Source organism: Papilio polytes, unplaced genomic scaffold, assembly GCF_000836215.1.
Source record: "Papilio polytes unplaced genomic scaffold, Ppol_1.0 DF820678.1, whole genome shotgun sequence".
NCBI lineage: Eukaryota > Metazoa > Arthropoda > Insecta > Lepidoptera > Papilionidae > Papilio > Papilio polytes.
This window is the reverse complement of record NW_013528526.1, coordinates 1,386,309-1,400,146: the sequence shown is the minus strand read 5'-3', so window position 1 is coordinate 1,400,146 and position 13,838 is coordinate 1,386,309.

The window sequence follows — 13,838 nt, the reverse complement described above, 5'->3', positions numbered from 1 at the left end:
CAATCTTCAAGTAACTTAATTTTCTCGTAATATTCGCATAAAATATTCTTAGAGTAAAGAAAGCTTGTTTCGTGTGGTCCAGTTTTTTGTTTGATTTTTTATTTATCAATTAAAATTGTAAGTTTTTCATAAATTTAGAAAGTATCAAACCACATAATCTTTTAACTTGTACCACAAATTTAATGTTTATAGCTTAACCAGGGAGAGAAAAGCACTTAGTGTAATTAGATCGCAAAGGCCGGGCTTGGTGTCGCAGTGGACTAATAAAGTACAGGTTGAGTATAAACTGATACATCAGCCTGGATTGCTTTCCTGCTTTCATCTAATTCGTGTTCAGATTTTTCGGTATTAAAAAATATTCCATTTTTAGATTAATTCCATTTTACTTTTCTTTAAATTAAACACCAAATATGTGTCTAACTTAGCTTAAAAAACATATATCAACTAGCTTACGCCCGCGACTCCCTTTGCGTGGAATTAAAAAGAAGCAAGTAGCCTATGTGCTCTTCCAGACTATGCTCTACCATACCAAATTTCATCGAGATACGTTCAGCTGTTTAGGCTACAAACTCTAACAAACATCCATCTAAACTTTCGCATTTATAATATTAGCATGAAATATAATATTGATGAAACATTAAATTTACAGGATGATGTTTAAATGGTTGCAGTATTTGTAATACTTTAAAAGCAATACTTGCTTATTTCACTAACATGTTACGGTGAATTCTAAAAGCAGCAAACATCTGAATGGCATTGTGAAATAGAATCGGATGAAATTTCCCAAAACATTTTCCTAACAAGTTAATTAAATGCCAGCTTAGTCTCTATTCCTGTTTGTTCTTCTCGACGCACGCTCCGTAGGTTTTCACTAAATAAATAATTGGATAACGTTACGGACTGCATCTGCGGACGTATGAAATTGAAAATGCGAAGTTTGTGAAAATTTATTTTCGAGCTGAAATATGTTTTAAATGTAAAGAACAGACTATGTTGAGTGTACATTTAAATTAAAATTTTTTGCCAAGTAAAAGTTTTAATTTTTATTATACTGTAATTTGATCTTAAAAGTTTGTGGCAAATAAATAATATCTTTTTAACATACATTTTATGAACATCCTGTATCAGTAATTCGCAAACAATTCCATGACCGTCCCTTGGGTAGTATTACCGCGCGTTCCGCCATTTTTTGCCGTAAATCTAATTTATTTGTATTAGTTAATGACTTGTGCACGTCTACCGGACGATAGCAGTGTAACTCTTTCCGACATCCTTTGAATTGCCCTAAATCGTCTTGATACTTGAATTCTTTGACCGATTGAATACATGGATAATGTTCTTATAGAAATTTTGATGTTTGACGAAAGTCTGCGGCTAAGGCTCAGAATAAATAATTACATGTAGCATTGCATTTCATTCATCTCGTTTAAAATAAACTTATGTATCCTCTTTTAAATTGTTTGCATGAAGATTGAAATTTTATATCTATTTCACATGACTGTTTAGAATTTTTCATCTATTATTTTACATGTGCAAGTATGAAATTCAAATGAATGTTAAGGAAATATCTGTACGTTTCTACAAATACCATGTTGTTGTTATATTGTTAACAATGGCGAAAGTATCAAAACTACTTAGCTTGAGTATAATCGATGGTGACGGGCAGAGCGTGTTGCGGACCAATTATTTTAAGTTTTGTTCCGTGTCCGGACATTTCGCGGTTTGCCCGATGTCCATTAAACAAATACCACGAAGAGTTTGCACCCGTTCCCAGTTTTAAAAGCTATTAAACTGATAGAGGATTTATTCGCTTTAAAATCCCAGGAAAAGAGGTTTTATGTGTCGTTAAAAGAATGGTCATTATTGAAATGCTTGCAAACTTTTTTTTTTCGTGCCACCACTAGCTTTATGGTCTTAATTTTTTTTAATAACAATTGAATTATCAGCGCAGACATCCGTCAATTCATTTATTTTGTCTTTAAACTTGTATATTTTGTTTTTTAAGCTAAACTTTTTATTTATATAAAAAAAGAATTAGGAATGGTGTAATAAAAAATTAAATTGAAAACTAATCATAAAAAAAAACTAATTTGGTTTTAAAAAAAAAAATTATTTAAACATTAATAAAGTCAACTATTGCCGGGTCATGAACACATAATTTTCTGTTTTAAAGATTTATTAAAATCCTACGAAAACATACACAATAACTTAGTAACACAATCTTTCATTGACTTATTAAGTGGTAGCGTAAAATCGAATTGCAACATTCTTTTAAAACTTACAACAATCATTTTAAAAGCCCTCCAGGCGACATGTGGCCACTTAAGTGGTGGTGACAATACTGCAAATAGAGTTACGGTTAAAGAATCAAATTTATTTGAAAAATTTTTACTCCTAATTTAATATCAAACGAATTATCGACCTTAGAAACAAAAGAAAATCATAGAAAAGTCAGTCTTAACAGTAATATTACAGAGTTGAAAATTGATTGCAGTGTTGTAGTAATAATGTGTTACTCCGGTTAAGTCAATTGAAATGAAACCATATTCAAATATCAAAAGGGTGGGTGCGGGTTAAAACGTATGTAATTATTGGATCGCATTTGGGGCGACTTCGGTGTAGCGATGCGTGCCCGCTTTAATGAATTTCGGCGAGCGGCGAACAATCGGGAGAGTGCGTGGTTGAGTCTTTTATATCTCCTTTATTTAGCAAATAAACTGCATTAATGTTTTCTTTTGTCTTCCCTAAGGATTTTTTTCTTAAAGTTACGTGATACAATTTAATAATAAGATTTAAAATGAATGAATAAATGAATATGTATTTATTGGCACAAAATAGAAATTACATAAAAGTACTAATTCTAAGGATAATACAATCGTGGCAAAAGGTAGCCTTCGCACTCAAGTAACATATAGTTCAATTATTAGGGTAACCGGCCGTACCAATTACATACCTATACATAAATAAAAACACACTTTTAAAAAGAAAAAAAATCACATAAAACAAAAATTGGACACATAAAGAGGAAAAAAAATATTAAAATGTCTTTTTAAGTTGCGCTTTTTATTTTATTTGCGCCTGTTTTCCTTGTTTAAATAATGTTTGATATTGGAAACATTTTGTTACGATGCGTTTATTTCTAATGGGAATAACCCAAAATATTTTTTCTCATAACTGAGTTAATTGTATTTTATCTTACGATAACAATTAAAATATTAAAAGAAACTTTAACACTCCCTAATACATTCTCACGTCAAAATACGTCATTATAATGTAAATTTGACATCTATCAAAACTCCGACACGCTCCCGCCGACACAAACAAAAACAGATAACGCGAGAATACAACAGATAAAAAAATAAAAAATAACAACCAGAATGTGTCATTCGCAAATCAAACGGAATAAAGTTCGCGTGCAACGTTCACTAACAAAGTGTGCGAGTAAATTGTATAAAAACAATTGCACGGCCGTCCAGTGTTTTACGATGCCTTTGACGAAATCAGAATCGAATCAAACGTACGTAAATGGAAGATTTAGAAGTGCAACTACGAGATGCATGGAGTCGAAGATAAAACTTTTGTTACAACTATTTTTATCAACATTTACTAAATGTATTTACTATTTTTTTTAAATGTTTAAATTGCGATTATCTTATTGCTAGTACTTGTTACTGATCACAGCAGCTTAGTTACGAATAGAGAAAAAATAAGATTGAACTAATGGATATAATATTACAAAATTGTATCGTAGTCCTTTTTATTGAAAATTGGCAAAAGAGCAGGACTATTACTAACCAGAGATTACAACTCGTAGATACGCAACACTAGAGTAATATTTTTGCTAATAAAATTGCAGACGACTCTATGTCATTCTTAGTGCGTGTCTATGAACGTCAATTTTCCGGTGGCCATCAGAGCGTCGTGCACGTGTCGGTCGCGTGTCGTCCGTCGCGTCGTGTGCCCCCTTTGTCCCCACACGCTCCGCGCTGCGACCTCTCTACTGGTTCCTCTGGTGTGTTTGAAAAAATCTATGCTTTTGTTCGCTTGTCTCTTGAATTAAAATCTAAATGTGTTTAAAATTATCAAAGAGCTTTATATGTTCAAGTTATGTAAGTTTTGGGATTGGAACAAGTTGCCGGCGTCAGTTTTTCCGTCCAAATATGACGTGGTAGCCTTCAAAAGTAGAATAAACAGCTACTCATTAAGATAGCGCGTACCATATTTCGACTGCATCATCACTTTCTTCAGGTGGGACAAGCGCTAGCCTAACAAAGGTCATGTTGTAGTTTTAATAAAAAAAGGTAGCATTACATTATGTGTTGCACGAGTATACACTACAAGGGTAAAGTATAACGATCACACAGAATATGGTCTAGTAGAGAAAAATGACAATATAAGAGACGAGAGAAGAGAAGGTTCCCTCCAATTTCGTAATCTCATACATCGTCTTCGTCACTTTATATTTATAAACATGTAAAAGTAAGAAGTGTAATTCGTAAAGCAAATAGTTATCGTATCAAAGTCAAAAGATTCTCACAAGAAAGAGAATATTGGAAGTTGCTATACCAACAAGGTCAGTATAATCTTTAGGTAAGTTATGATGAGGAAAACAGAACATTTCATCATTTTAGCATTTGTTACTTTACTCAAATCAATGAACCCAAAATTGTTTTCACGTTATAAAAACAACCAATTTACAAAACAAGACAAACACATGTTAAACGTTTGCATAAACGAATCGTTTACTTCCGCAAATTTTGTCACGTTCCGCCTCCGGCCACATCCCACAGTAACAATCTTCCCATGAGTACACTAACAATAAACGGCATATTTGAAAAGAATAAAATCTCTTCACTACAATATAATAAAAATAAAGGACCGGGTTCCGTATGTCTATTGCTTTATGTGTACCATGAGAACGGTTCGGTGTCAATCTTACTAAAATTTTAAATGCGTAAGTTTAGATGGATGAATGTTTGTTATAGTTTCTAGCCTAAACAGCTGAACTGATCTAGGTGAAATTTGGCACAGATGTAGAGGATAGTCTGGAAGAAAATATAGGCTTTTACTTTTTTTTTTAATTCCAAGAGAACGGAGTCAAACGTCAAAATCACGTCCAATTTCAGAAGATATTGATAAGAATAATATTGGTGTTGATTCTAAGTGATCTATTTATTTATTTTTAGTAGATATTATTACAATGGTTTTAAAATCCGAATTAAGGAACCCTAATATTAATATTTTATTCATTGCCCCACTTAAATCATTATTGTTAAAACTTTTTTTGTCTAAAAACGCCCGCGGCGCTCGCGTGGCGACGTGTTTAACAAAATACAAGAGTCAATGTTTGGAAATTAGTGCAATTGAATGACCCTAAACGAATTTAGTCATGGGAATTAGTTGCGATTGGTTTTTTTTGTATAGAAGGGTCGTGTTATTTTTTAATTAAATGTATAACAAAATTAACTTATAAATAGTTAACTCGATCGAGGGCAAGTTCAAGCAATAGCGTCATTGAATATGCTATAAGTATAATTTTGAGGTTAGGTAATACTTTACTAACTATTTCATATTATTATTAAACTCCTGACTTTTTACTTCGACCCTATTTTCAACAAAGTATGTCAATTTCCAATGTTGCGATTAGACCTACCAAGCAACCACTGCAGACAAATGTGCATGTACAAAAATAAGTATCTACCTATCTCTATATCTTCTATACATATAATAATATCGGAGTGTCTGTTTGTAGTATCAAAAGGAAAATTCCAGATTTCGGGAAGATGATGTATTTGCGTTGCTGATAACGAGAATCTCATTTAATTTTTTTATTGTCTGTCTGTCTGTCCGCATGCCGCCTTTGTTCCGGGTAATCTCCGAAACAGCGGAGCCTATTTCTACCCGACTTTCACTGAAAGGTAGCTGACATAGACGGGCATATTATTGGCTACTTTTTATCTTAACATTGCGTGGACGAAGTCGAGGGCAACAGCTAGTTTATAATAAAAATAACTATTCCATTCACAATTACTTTTCCACGAATTCATGCGCACTTTCTAAATAAAGAACCTTCATGCCAAATTGAAGCACTACATTTGAAAACCAACCCTCTAACAAGCGCGGGCTGGACATCAAAACAAACACGACCGGCCACGTGACCACTCACAAAGCATCCGACAAATTGCCGATGAAGTACGAAATATGTCAATTATAATTAATAGGGAGATTATTGGTATCGTATTGTTCAGATTCCAGTCTAGTGGATAATATGAATTGAACCTCTTTTATTATGCTTAGAAGTTCATCCTTACCCTCATTATTTACTAGCTTTCGCCCGCGACTCCGTCTTCGTGAAATTAAAAAAAAAAAAAAAAAGTGAGTAGTCTGTGTTCTTCCACACTATCCTTTACATCTATACCAAATTTCATCGAAATCCGTTCAGTCGTTTAGGCTACAAACTCTTACAAACATCCATCCATTCATCTAAACTTTCGCATTTATAATATTAGTATTAGTATGATTATGCTAGGAAAGATTCGTTTAACAATGTTGGTAAAACTAGGAATAAAAAAAAAACTTAATAATGATTGTGTTCTTCTCGACTGTAATCTTTATCTATGTCTTCGAGATCGGTTGACCCATCGACATACTTTCTAACAAACGTTAATCCATCCAAACATCCATGCCTCAATCTAAACTTTCGCATTTATGTTAAAAAGAAGGAAAAAAAAAGATTTATTAATAATTTATTATTACTAGTAGATGATTGTAACTATAATAACTGCGTTAATTTAAATTCAAAAATAATAATTTGATATAATATTTTAACAATTAAAACTTGGAGGGTTCAATTTTTTTTTGTTTACTGCTTATTTTGAAAAATGGGTCTATCGTGCTAATATTATAAATGCGAAAGTTTAGATGGATGGATGGATGTTTGTTAGAGTTTGTAGCTTAAACGGCTTAACGGATATCGATAAAATTTGGCATAGACGTAAAGGATATTCTGGAAGAACACATAGACTACTCACTTTTGTTTTCTTTTCAATGCCACGCGAACGGAGTCGCGGGCGAAAGCTAGTTATTAATATTTCTGAAGGATCCAAAAATTCGGACGTAAAATTACAGTAATTTCTATTCCTTCTGTACCAATACCATTATAATTTACTCAACCGTATTCACGTAAGTCACCAAACACTCACCGCTTAACCGTCAAGTCAGCGAACTTCAGTGACAATATTTGTTAAGGACACGCCCTACCCTCTTGAAAGGTCCCAACACGTGTCTAATTGCTCGTGGGAAATGTATTTGAAATGTGATAATTCGAAATACTTCGTGATCAATCAAACGAAGATCTTGAATTAAATAAGATTGAAATATTGAATAATACATATACCCGTATTACAAGTTTTAAATTATTTACTTTACACCCTTCTTTAGATGTCGTAAGCTTACTAAAAGTCTAGTATTTTATATCTACTACAAAAAGGGGTTTTTAGTTTTTATTTATATGATAGGTGGCAAACAAGCTAGTGGCCTCTTGAATCCATTAAAAAAGCGAAGCGATATGTCCATAGAAATTATCATTTCAAATTCGTTGCGTACCCTTAATCGAAGGATAAGGTGATAACATAAAGTGAAGAAATTACAGTGAAGTTAACTATGAAACCTTTATTATGTTGTGTTCTAATTGTTTCTAAATAATTTTATACAACAAAAAAAAAATGGGACCCACCTGCAAGCATTACCTTTCGGATAAAAAAAGAATTGTCAAAATCGGTCCACTAGCGGCGGAGTTATGCCGTAACAGACATAAAAAAAAATAAAAACAACATACAGACGAATTGAGTACCTCCTTCTTTTGGGAAGTCGGTCAAAAATAGTGTTCGAAATCATAATCAGCTAGAGTTGCCATATCCATATCTATACTATTATAATAAAGCGTAAACACACACTTCTCTGTTGCCTAAGATGTCAGCAATTACAGTATATTTTTGAATCATTCTTTCTTTAGTAATTAGCCTTACACTTACGTCACGCTTTAGGCTATATATTTTCACGCCATTAAACTTATGGGTATATATAAATATTTTAGATAAAACACTAACGTGGGAAAGAGACCATAAGTCTTTGCTAACATCAAGAAAGCAAGGTTTGTCATGTCATGTCAGTTTGACATTTGCTATTGATAATTTGACAAATGTAAACAATAAAATAAAATTTTCATAATTCCATACGGTTTACATTACATTAAGTTTTTTATATCAAGTAAGCAATCGTATAGCCTTTTTCAGTACCCCCACAATCTTTCATGTTATCATTTCTTACTAATCAAGACTTATCCAGTCAGTTTACAAACCATCAGACAAGGTTGTTTATTTTGCAGTCTGAACACAAACCAACGTAAGCCTTATTAGTACCTCGATCTCAAACGGAAGCCCTCAAGCTACCATCTCACTGATACTAATCCGGACAGATGCGTATGCATGGCATAGATGTAAAGAAAATGGAAGTGACAGTTTTTGATTTTATAGTATCATGGAAAATAAATAGCTAACTAAAGTAAATCTTACTAATATCATAAATGGGCAAGTTTGATTGTATGGACATTTTTAGAGTTTGTAGCGTAAACTGCTGAACGGATTTTCACGAAATTTGGCATACAAGTTAAGGATAATTTGGGTGAACACATAGGGTACCTCCTTTGTTTTTTTTTTGTTACTTTAATAAAGTTAAAAACATATTAAGATGGAAATATAAAGATTACATAACGACACTATAGAATTTTTTAGATTTAGAATTTATTGACACTTCTAGTATATCTAATATCGTTGCTAATTAGGAAACATAGGATCCGGTCAATTTCGATGCAAAGTTATCTCTAATATTCAAGCCTTATCTATAGTTGAGCCTTGAGGTGTACTTGCATAGAAAATGTATTGATTTTATTAAAAGTAGTAAGTTAACTAAGTATAGAGCACAAAGCCATACTAGAGCTAAAAATTTGCACTTTTCGAGCTAACATAATTTGCTTAGTATTTTCTTGCTATTTTTTATTTACAGGCGCTACATAAAACGTGATCTATTGATTTAAATTATTTTTAAGCCCTAATACTTCTGTAGAATATTTAAATTTCAGTTACAGTATTTTTAAATAATCACAAATGAACTCGATCATACATAGCTTCTGCGTCTGTACACTCAACCCTTCCCCTGCACGCTGGTAATTGCAACCAGGCGGGTAGTTGTAAAAATTTACAACTTTGCTTCCGCAAGCGAAACGTCGTCTATTGTGATGCTGATGTACACAGATGCTGTATTAAATTCCGAATAAACCGCTAGAGCTCAAACTTCGTGCAGGAAATAAAATGATTTTTAACTCTGTTACAAGAAATTTTAGGTAAAACTCGTCGTAGATTTTAATATTACGTTGATCTGATTAGAGTATCCAGTTCAGTTTATTTTATCTTTGTAATATTTTAAATGCATGAGTTGAGATGGATGGATGGATGGATGTTAAATAGAGTGTACAGCCTAAACGGCTAGACGGATCTCTTTGAGATTTGACATAGATGTAAAACTTAGTCTGGTTAAATACACAGGTTATTGTTTATGTTTCTTTTTTTTTTATGCATGTCAAATACCTATTAAAGATACAACGTTAGGTAACAAATTAAAACGTTTTACTTCGAAGTTAAATTTTATTATAACTTAACTTAATATGAATGTAACAATTTTAGACTCTTCGATTATGTTACCATAGTAATATGAATAAATGCGACTAATCCGTTTTATTATTGCATCCAGTAATACTGTTAGTGTTTAAAAAGTTTTTACTGCGCTATTAAACGCTTAGAGCTGAATTAATGAGTTAAATGGGCATTGCTTTATTATTCTGTGAGTTTTTGAAAGGTTTAAAACTATGAAAACTTTAGCCCGCGATTACGTCCTCGAGGAATTAAAAAAAAACAAAAGTGAGTAGCCTATGTATTCTTCCAGACTATCCTCCATTTAGGCTACAAACTCTAACAAACATCCATCCATCTAAGCTCGCATTTATAATATTAGTTAGATAATCGCCAATGTGACAATACCAGAACGAATATTAAATACTCCGCTTAGAGAGTGACGCTTAAAATATAATAGAGGTGAATATTAAAAAGAATTTGGACTTGTTGAATATGAAACATTTTATAGTAAAAGCAGGCAATATCTTTGGCTAACCTATCGCAAAATTTTTGTGCGATTGTCGATTGTTTCGCAGCGTTCAACTGTTTAGTTGTACAACTAAAAATCTAGTAATATGCGCACCTCCATGTTAACTCCTAACCTATTACGCTAGCCCGTACCATTTTTACGCAGAGCATCGGTGGCTCAGTGGTTTTAACACTTGACTTGTAATCCACAGGTCTTGGGTTCGAATCCCGCTGCCGTGTACCAATGTGATTTTCGAATTTTCATATGTACATAATTTACCCGACGTTCTTATTGTGAAGGAAAACATCGTGATTCAACCTGCACACATCGGCGAAGAAATTCAAAGATATGTGTGAAGTCAACCAACCCGCACTTGGCCAGCGTGGTTGACTATGGCCTAGTCACCCCTTATTAGGGTAGACTCCGAGCTCCTCGGTGGGGACGTATAGTGAGCTGGTGATGGTACCATCTTTCGACTGCATCGTCACTTCCTTCTGGTGGGATCGTGATCAAGCGCTAGCTTAACAAATATTAAAAAAAAACAAAGCGCGAAAACAGTTGTGCGATAGTTTGTTCAAAAGTGTGCGTGCTCCAACTCTATGTAGAACCACTATTGACTACATTTCTTTAGAATTGCTGTAATCCATTTGGATAGCAATTGAAGGAAACCCCATTTCCAGTTATTGTTGAACGTCGTACAGAATTCTCGAATGAATCTTATGAAAAATAGAATTCTGTAGCAACGAAATAAACTATGAGAATAGAAAATATGTTACGGAACATTCAATATTATGGTACTGTGGAAATGCATAAGTTGCATTTTAAAATCATTGAAAAATCCCATGTTATTTCAATTCTTATTGGATTCAGACGGAATTTAAATTACCATTCAGAATGAAAGCGAACATTTTTAATTCTATGAACAATGAACTTTTGTCAAATCCAAACAGAAAGTGACGTCAGCTTGACCTGTCTAGACTTAGTACATTAAGGAAGGTCAAGATACGGCTCTTTAGAACACAGTATTTAATATACTTGTTGGAAATTTGAAACATTACGTTTTGTTTTGTTAATCTTTGAATAAACAGTGACGTAAATCTGAAAAATGACACTCGACGTGACGGATATTAACTAGTTTGTGCCGACTCGAACGTGCGTGTAGCCACCTTATATCATACTAATATTATAAATGCGAAAGTTTAGATGGATGGATGTTTGTTAGAGTTTGTAGTCTAAACTGCTAAACGGATATCGATTAAATCTGGCATAGACGTAGAACATAGTCTGGAAGAACACACAGGCTACTTACTTTTGTTTTTTAATTTCACGCGAATGGCGTCGCGGGCGAAAGCTAGTTTTACTATATATTTCATTTTATTATTAAATATTCGTACATCATTACATAGTTTTAGTGCACTGTAAATGAAATATACCGAGTTATAGCATTCTCTCAAAGTTGGAACCCTTTCGACGCGTTCGGAAGTCGATTGACGATATCGTAAAACTTTACGAGTGACTTCCTTCAAATTAATGTTACGAAGACGCTGACATATTCTCAGGAAATGTAATTCTAGAGAAATAGCATATGTGAAATGTTAAAATAAGCAGTATTAAAAATCGTAACAGGCTTTTCTTTCTCGTACCTATTGTTATGAAAAGTTTCGCATTGACTCGTTTCATGCGAGATAAATTTAAATAATTCTTACTCTTATCTTTTCTATGGTCTCTTAAAATATTTTACATTTAAATTAATTACTGCGTATTACAGTAGCGTTATTTTATATATATTGATCTGTTACGTCTACCCCATTCCAATCAAAAAGTCGCTGTAAACATATCGAAAATAATAAAAAATCGACACGTGTCCAACATTACATAAATATTACAAATAAAACATTTTCTCTTTTCTATTTGTTTAAAAAAAATAGACAAGCTCTACCGAGTTTAGATCGATATAGGGCTGAATCTACAATATTATATTGCTATCGATAAAATTGATTTTAAACCTTACTGCTTGGTAATAAGGATGTTGTTATTTGTATTCTGAAAGTGGTTTTGAGTGTAAAGTGGGTGGTGATACAATAAATTTTAAATCCATTAGTTGTAAGCAAGTACACATGTTCGGGGTCGTACTCACTCCATTTAACATTACGAGGTTTAAATTTGGTGAAATGTTACCTACCAGATTTGAGACCCTTTCTGCGCCTTTTGTAGTGATAATTTGAGAATTTACGACGTAAATAAAGACTAAAAAATGTAATTAACACTTGCCTGTAGTTTCTTTTAGGTTATTTTTTCGAATAGTTTATGTTTCGAAATATTTTAGCAAGTAAGTAATACTACGCTACTTATTTAAATAATTATTTAAGTAAGTAGTTTAAATAGTTATTTAAGTAGTAAGTACGCTACTTACTTAAATAATTATTTAAGTAAGTAGCGTGTTGCGGATTTAAAACCATCTAACCTAAACCAATTTCGGAATTATTTTTTCATCATCGTGTCAATATTACTATAAGTTTTTGTACGTAATCAAAATAACCTACGCTACAAAAAGAAATTACATTCTGCTTTTAAACATGAAAAGCGACAGTCAAGAGCACTTTATAAAAGACTACAAAAATTAGAGGAGTAAATTTTTAAGATAGTAAATACCACAAACAAAAAAATCAATCTTACTAATATTATAAATGCGAAAGTTTAGATAGATAGATGGATGGATGGATGTTTGTTAGCGTTTGTAGCCTAAACAGCTGAACGGATCTCCATGAAATTTGGCACAGGTTTAGAGCATAGTCTGGAAGAACACATAGGCTACTTTTGTATCCCGGGAATAGTTACGGTTCCCGTGGGATTCGTTAATTTAGTTTTTTAATGTATACGCGATCATTCTGCAACGGTTCAATATATCTTATTGAAATTTGGCACAGATATAAAACAAAGTCTGGAGTACACATGGGATAAGCTTCATCCCCGAGAAATGTCCGGTTTCCAAAGGATACGTAGCTTTTTGTAATCTATATAGTTCGTATGTTTTCTAATACCACGCGGACGAAGTCGCGGGCAACAGCTCGTCCTTAATAATCCCAACAAATACATTTAACGGTTCCGCATTAACTAAGTTATTCCCTACGGTCACTCCAATTTCAGTAATATCTTCAAAACTCGATTTACAAAAAAAACTCTTTCGACACCACCCTTACGTAATCATTGGAGCATTGAAAGCATTAATGTCACCCCGAACAACCCCTTGCACCATTCCAATAATAACATCGAAATCGCATTTATCTTCCAATACCAATTGTCACATTATAAATATTATATTTTTTTTTATTATTTATATTTTATTGTGGTATATAGTTGTGGTAAGAATATCTCCAGGTAATAAACCATTTATCTAATGTTTAAAATCCACACCCCTATAATTTTAAAGTTATTAATGTTTTACAAACCTTTTGTTAAAGATAATTCGTTTTCATATAAACATACTATTGTTAATCATTGTTATAAAATTGGGTAGCGGATAAATAATAGATTCTAATAAAGGTCTATTCTATATGATTACTAGCTTAGAATTTAAAAAAAAATACATCATCGATGAGCCGATGTGTTCTTCCAGATTATCTTCTACATCTGTACCAAAT